The 7742-nt window shown below is 40.8% G+C and overlaps 1 non-coding gene across 1 annotated transcript; it reads right to left on the reverse strand.

Moving 5' to 3' along the window:
* Positions 1 to 1891: 1891 nt before the first annotated feature.
* Positions 1892 to 2113, reverse strand: LOC100467803. The gene has a single exon (XR_002141877.1). It is a non-coding gene; the product is annotated as a transmembrane protein 258 (transcript).
* Between the last annotated feature and the right edge of the window lie 5629 nt (positions 2114 to 7742).

Here is a 7742-nt window from a genome sequence, read left to right on the forward strand (position 1 = left end):
ACAAAACAAACAAAACCCCCAAACAGAAAATGTCCAGGCCTTGGAAAGTCATGTCTAGGAAGGCTAGCTTTGTAATTCTGAAGCGTTTCATGAGAATTTGAAGGTATTTATATGGGTAGAGTTTTGCCTAGGAGGCTTATGTGACAGACAGTTTTACTTTCTTCGAATTTATTCCCATGTCAGTAGAAACTGAGCTCAAAATGAATCATGATCAGGTAGCTTGGACAGCTCTTACACTCTAGCAAATGAAGAAATCCCATTTTTCCACTCTAGATCTACTGAAGTTCATTATTTGCTGCTTTCAGAGATCACCTATTCTTTTGTATTTTCAAGACATATTGTAGTATGAGCATGAGGAAGTCTGGTTTCTCATCCTCAGAAGGTTTCTGTGTGTGCCTGTAAGCTATTTCAGCCTTCCTCTTTTACGAAGGGATGAACACAAATTCCTCACTCCCATCTCTCGCTGCTGCCGCGCGGGCCTCTCTATTTCCAGCCTGGTCCACTATAGCTCTTAAATTGCTATGTTGTCCCCATGTCCAGGCGGCTAGTAAAAGCTGCCTGAAAATGGCAAGGTATGATGAGAAGCACCTCATTATGGCTCCCAAAATACACAGACCCAGAATAGCCCTGCACAGTTGGGGTAAGAAAAGAAGTAGGAGACCAAGAACAGAATGTCTTCCACCCTATGTAAGATCTAGAGGAAAGTTCCATCACCTTCTAACAAACTCTCAAGCTATGATCGCCTTGCAGGTTTCACCTTCATGGACCTTCTCCCGCTTGGACTGACACCCTATCCTGTGAGCATCTGACGGCTCAGGTTTAGAAATTGCCTTAACCTTGCAGAAGATGGTGACTGCAGTGGTAACACTCCAGTAGAACCATCAGATCGGGCTCTCAGAATCTCAGAACACTACAGGAGGAAGAGCCTTTGTAATTAACAGCACCCTTACAATGTATCAGGTGCTGTGCAAAACATATTGCATTCCATAACTCATTTAACCCCTCACCTGAGGGGGCAGGTTACAGTTATTATTTCTTCATTAAAGATGAAGAAACTAAGGCTCAGAAAAGTTAACCATATTGCCCCCAGCACACAGCTAATAAGTGGCCAGTATGTGAAACCAGATTTGACTAATGGCAGAATCCTCTTTTTTTTAATACTATGAAATAGATCACATTGATCATTAGTCCAAACTTCAAAAAAATTTTTTAAATGTAAAAAAACCCACTTTTTTAATGTTTTGCAATGGAAGATTTGAGTGACCCTCTTCAATAACCTTATCCCCACCAGCACCACTTCTAAAGGTCCTTCTTACTATCTAATTCAAAAACTACCAATCAAGTTGAACTTTGTAAGAGCACAGCTAGGAGCGACTCTGCAACACACACGCACAGGCACTTTTCCCAAGTTGCAAAATCACTTCTAGGACAGCTGGCACTAGTACCCAGTCCTCTGAATTCCCGGGCCATTTTCCTGCTTGATTTGTGTTTGCGCCAAAGCATAAGGCAAATCCACTCACCAAGCACACACGGGGGTGCTGCCAACAGAGGGTGCCGGGAGAAAGCCCTCCGATCCCCAAGAGGGCTACACAAAATATTGAGAACCAAGTGTTAATTTCTGACCACTAATCATGAAGCATGAGATTGCTTTCTAGAACACTCTATGATTCAGAGTTGCATATTCCCCAAGGATTCTAGATGACTAATGATTGCACTATTTGACACAATTATTATTATTATTCTTTTGGATAGTCACACATTTGCCTTTATTGTGAGCAGCAGGTGGGATACTTCCAGAAATAGTCAAAAAAAGATAATAACTTACAAAAGCAGGAATTCAGTGAAGCCGCCTGGTTGGAACTCTTGGGAGCTATCATACATAGATGCCAACTCAGAGCAGCAGAAAGAGGACTCCAAAGTCCATGAGGAGCGAGGCCAACAAGGAGATGAGGAGCTCTTCATAGATATCCCGAGTGTACTTAGTGGAGGTAACCTCATAAATAAAGAACCAGGGAGTAAATAACATGCCAATGGCCAATAGAACCATGGTCAGAAGAGGGATGACAGCAGGGTTCACTGGGCTGGTGTATCTGCTCATGGCCTTGATCTCCATTTTGCTAGGCATAGGATAATCCCCTGCTCTTCCACTGGCATATTTTAATAACCCTGAGATTTGAGGATCTTACTACTTTGCTAGGTCTTGTCTGAACCTTAGCAAGGGTTTGTGAAATTGAGAGACTAAACTGAGATAAAATATAAGATAACCCATGACTGCCACCTTCTGTGCCCTCAGGTCTCAGGAATGAAGATGGGCAGAAAGCCACTCTGAGATCAAGGGTGGTAGAGCCTCTCTTTCAGCATTGTGGGTGAAGAAAAGTATTTGCCACAGGATAGGGGAACTCTTTGAGAGCTCCTTTAGGCCACTGCCCAACAACTATGGCTCTGCTATAAGTATCTTAGATTGCTACGAGGAATCTGGCTTTTTTTTTTTTTTCTTCTTGACTTTACTCCACTTTCTAAGTTCTTACCCCTCCATGCAGTTTTAGCTTGTATGTGGCAAAAGCTATTTAGCCATTCTCAGCATTTTGATTCTCTGGAGCAAAACTGAATTCAGTTTTTAACAGTGCTTGCTAACCAGGCTCCGTGCTGGGGCTCAGGGAAACATGTGGAGCCCAGTTGTCTGGGCATCACGGGATCACACGTAGAGGTCCCCAGGAATTTACTTTCCCTGGGATTCCAAAGTGGACAGGAAGATAATTCTGGCACCGCCTCAAAAGTCAGGAGGCCTGGGTTTCTACATTTCTACACTTTAGAAATGAGGGGCCCCTTTGCCTCATTACTCTAAGTCCACATGATTCTAAATCTACATCATCTCCAGGGTACACTCTGAAAGAGGCTGATTCTCAACAGGTGCTAAAAGGATGAGTCTAGGCACACCCGGGTGGCTCAGTTCGTTAAGTATAGGCCTTCGGCTCAGGTCATGATCCCAGGGTCCTGAGATCAAGTCCCACATAGGGCTGAGCAGCTCCCCCTGCTTGTTCTCTCTCTTTCAGATAAATAAATAAATAAATAAATAAATAAATAAATAAATAAATAAAATCTTCAAAAATATATATAAAAGGATGAGTTTAGAGGGACGTTCTACAAGACACCTGACCACTACCCTTCAGATATATCAAGGCCACAAAAGAAAAGAAGGGACCAAGAGACTGTTCTAAATTGGAGGTGACAAAGGAGACATGACATCTAAATGCAATCCATGGGATCCTGATTGGATCCTGGAACAGAAAAGGGCCACCAGTGGAAAAATTGGGTAAAGTCTGTAAGTCTACAGTTTAGCTAATACTGTTATGTCAAAGTCAACTTATGTGTTTTGTTATCATGGTTATGTAAGATGTGAGCATTAGAGGAAGTTGGGTNAGGAAGAAGCAGGCTCATAGCGGAGGAGCCTGATGTGGGGCTCGATCCCATAACGCCGGGATCACGCCCTGAGCCGAAGGCAGACGCTTAACCGCTGTGCCACCCAGGCGCCCCCCATGCAAATCTTCTTAAATCAAAAATTATCTCCAAATAAAAAAATTAAAAATAATATTCCCAGAACATGAGACTATAAATTTCTCAAGGGGTCTTTTTTTTTTCTTTCAGTATGTTTCTGAGGGCCTACCAGAGAGGTGCCTTACAGTAAGCTCTCAAACTATTATTAGAATTAAATTAGTCAAAGATTATTCACAACCATAATTTAACCTGGGACAGAGCACATGTAACCTCATCACTGTTACAAGAAGTTAATATTGCAAGTGTGGTATTTCTACAACTAAAACACATAAAAAAGTCTGGGAAAATGCCATTGTTTCCTGGTACCAAGGAAAAGCAATCTCTTCACGTTCAAGGCAGATAGCCAGTCTGATTTCAGAAAATAAAAAGGAAGGAAAGAAAAAGTAACAACACAAAAGATCAAGTAGCTCCTTTTAAAAAACCATCATCGTTGCTATTTGGACTAAGCCAGAAGCTCCAGATAACAGTAACTACTAAAGAAGAAAAGGAACAAAAAACCCTGGGAGCTTTCAATTCGTTTTTCATAATAAATGAATTGCCCCCACCAAAATGCAGCCTTGAGGAGTTAATTAAACAGCTGCCCCCATGGCTGATTCTGAGATGTTAGAAGGCCTGTGACAGGCCCCTAAACAAATGGGGCAATAAAGGTGAGGGCTGTTTGGGTTGATTGAAGAGCCTGAGTTTTTCACCCCTAGTCTCTAAGCCATCTGGAAGTGAGTTTGTGGAATGTGGGATGGCAGCCTCTCTGCCCTTATCTACTGATAAGATTCTCAGCCTCAAACACGTGTACTAGAAAGGCAGGGAGCAAATATTTCAGACCTTAAACAACTTGCAAACCTCCCTCTAAAGTTCACGCAATGCTACAGCACAGAAGGATGGACACTCATCTCACATTCTTCCCCTCCAAATCTCGGGCTTTTGACGTCAACATGAGCCAAGACTGAGAAGTTGACTTAAAGGAAAACTGTGTTCTGATTCATGAGTTCCACCCACCTTCTCTGAGCCCCACTCACCTTAGGCTACAAAAGTCAGGCTTTTGAGAGTTGCCTGAGGACGAGACTGCCACGCAAAGGAGGTTTAACTAGCAATGAATTTGAGGATGAGAACCAGTCTGCTGGTCTAGTTGAATCCTAAAACACAAAATATCTGAGGATGACCCACAGGCTACAACTTCACCAATAAAGGGTTCAGTGTCTGACATTGGAAAGACTTACTTGGCTGTTGGGAATGAAAGAAATCCGGAAATTACTCTTTTTGCTTTTAAAACCTAAAAATGAGAAAGCATATGTGGTGTGTAGAGCTGTTGTGTTGGATGTGTCTGGTGGGTATGAGGTAGGGGCTGCATGTGGGGTCACTGTAAAATTAAATTAGGCTAAACAGAGAAAAAATCATAATTAGATGAGGCTAGTAACATCTTGGGTGAAGACACACACACACACACACACACACACTTGTGTGCACCACAGATACACAAGAACTGAAGGGATGCCATAGTTTCAAAAAAGCTTTCAGAATTCGATAATGTAATCATTCACTCTGTCCTCTATTTTCAAGTTGCTGGTATGTTCCAGGGACTAAGTGCACCCCAGGAATGGATACATTTAAACCTTGCTTTCAAGGAGTGCACAATCTACTGGAAGAGGCAGAGCAAACCAACAGTCATAGGACAGAGTGACAAGGGCCACCAGAAAAGCAAGTTCAGATCGCCCTGGGAGGCCAGACGTGGGGTGACAGTGAGCAGAAAGGATCTACTGTGTCATCTGTTTTTCAAAATAGGAGATGGTTCTCTCATTCTTGGTTCATCCAACCTCAGATTGATCTTGAAATTCGAAGAAATAGCAAGGCTTTCGTAGTTGTTTGTGGGGCTGGAAAATGCAATGGCAAGCTTGATTCAAATGTTTCACTTCTCTGGTCTCAAAAATCTCATGTGTAATCTATTTGAATGACTAACAAAATTATTCTTAAAACAACAAAAAATCAACATTGAATTTCATTTATCATTCAAATGTTTTTGTAAAGTATCGACTCCTTGCCAAGTGTGGTGCCCATACTGGGGAGTACAGCTCCTTCAACCTTAACTCTTTCAAGAGGGTCCACTCTGCTCTTTAATGTCTTGCAAAACTTGATGGGTCCCCTCCAGCACAATAATGTGAGAGCAGAAATAAAGAAGGATGACATTTTAAAAAAGACTTAATTGGTTTCATAGAGGAAAAGTGATCTGATTACCCTTTCTTGACAAAAAGCAAAGTGATCATTTTATCTACACAATCTTGCTAGAGTCATTGGGGTTGTCTAACGGCATTATAACTAATTGCAGAGTGAAACAAAGATAAGGATAGTTTATTGGACAAAATAATTTCAAACAATCATAGCTCTGGTGAAACCAAATCAGTGGAGTTTCTTTACCTGTTGCAGTGATAGTAACACATATAATGTTCTTGTGAAACTAATGCCAGGCAAGGAAACAGGCAAGCATAGCAGACATGAAAGATTATATGTGATAATTTTATGTTGAAATCAACAGTTCTCCTGGACATACTACAGCTCTTTAAGGGCCCCATGTCTGTACTCATACACAAAAACCAACTAACTGTCCACTGACTTTATAACTTTTTATATTATATTCTTACAATGCCCTCAGAAATGCCCAATACCTACTTAGGTATTCTAAGTTCCCGCTACAGAGCTTCAATACGAACTCTGTTGATTTTACCAATTGTGCTCCTGGGTTTAGTTTCTCTAGCTAAGTGAGGAAAAGGCTTCTGCTTCCAGAGGTCAAGCATTATCTTGATTTAGCAGGTTGGGCCCCTGAATCACTGCTATGCTCAGTAGCAAAGAATGCAGGCTGGGAAGGATTAATTACCAAAGCCAGTAATCCTGACTCCAACCTCCAAAAATATGGGGAAGTCCAAAAAAAATCTTGAAAGTGATTTGCAACATTCTGTTCAAATCAGCCTCATGAGTAATGTCACTTTGACACCTCTTACCCATGTAAACATAATTATCGCAGACACATCAGCTATTCCTCTGAACCTTCTCCTTTTCACCCTAAGGCTCAACTTCCCCTCCTCTGAAAGAAGATCAACATAATTTTACTAATAGTTTCTTCCTCAGTCTTTCTAGTGAAACAAATAGACTCAAAGTGTAAGAATGCCAGTAGCCTGTTTTATGACGAACTGTGAGTACTCCCACAGGCCTGGGCAAAAAAATTAATTATGTACTTTGGTCTTAAGCCCAGGGGACACAGATTCTCTTGGCAAATTCTGGCAAGCTGATCCAAACCCTGTAATTCCTGTCATTTCATATCAGTGAAATCTCATTTTATTAGGAAGTAATGAGAGAAAAAATTCCCAGTTGACCATTAAAAGTCCTAAACAGGTACCACTTTCTTTCATTTACTTTGATCTGGCCTCAGTCAGCTCAAGTGTTGCCACAAGACCACATGTCTGCTGTATCACAGGAGTAATACTATGAATGAAAATATTTACAGCCGAGGTTATTCATCCATTAAGTTAAATAAAAGACATCACTGATTTCTATATATAATACATACATATAGAAAGCCCTGCTACCTGCTAGCGTGTGACACTGTCTAAGCAAGGATCCTAGGTTAAGAATGCTGAAAGTATCTTAATATCCCTTCTGTCAATAAGAGTTAAATAAAATTATTGGAAAAATTAATAGGAAATGTGGAAAAACAGCATCTCACAATAAATAGTACAAACACATTTTACTTAACATTTAGAACGTAATATCATATGCTACTGTCTGGGCATAAATATAAATAAAACCTAAATAACTAAGAAGAAAACGTGTTAAAACAGCTGATACAGCAAGAAATGTAATTATCAAGGAATGCTAAAATCTCAGCTTATTCTGCACACGTACCCAATATGTGTCACATAGGGGAATTCTTTTCCTTCACAAAAAAACCATCAAGGATTTTTAAAAATAATATTGTACCAAAGGAAGGGCTTAATGAACTGCAGATTTGGAAACTTACATCCACATCCACTGTGTCTAGCTCACGGTCTGGAAGGAGGCACATCCTGAGACCTGAGGGAAACGAAAGGTGATTCCGATGGCTGCTGGTCCCTTGAACATATCTGGAAATTAACATTGAATAATTGTTATTGCAAGTACATGTGTTTTCTCCTCTGAGACAGCATCATACGTTATATAGCATT

This window comes from Ailuropoda melanoleuca, chromosome 4, assembly GCF_002007445.2.
Source record: "Ailuropoda melanoleuca isolate Jingjing chromosome 4, ASM200744v2, whole genome shotgun sequence".
Taxonomy (NCBI): domain Eukaryota; kingdom Metazoa; phylum Chordata; class Mammalia; order Carnivora; family Ursidae; genus Ailuropoda; species Ailuropoda melanoleuca.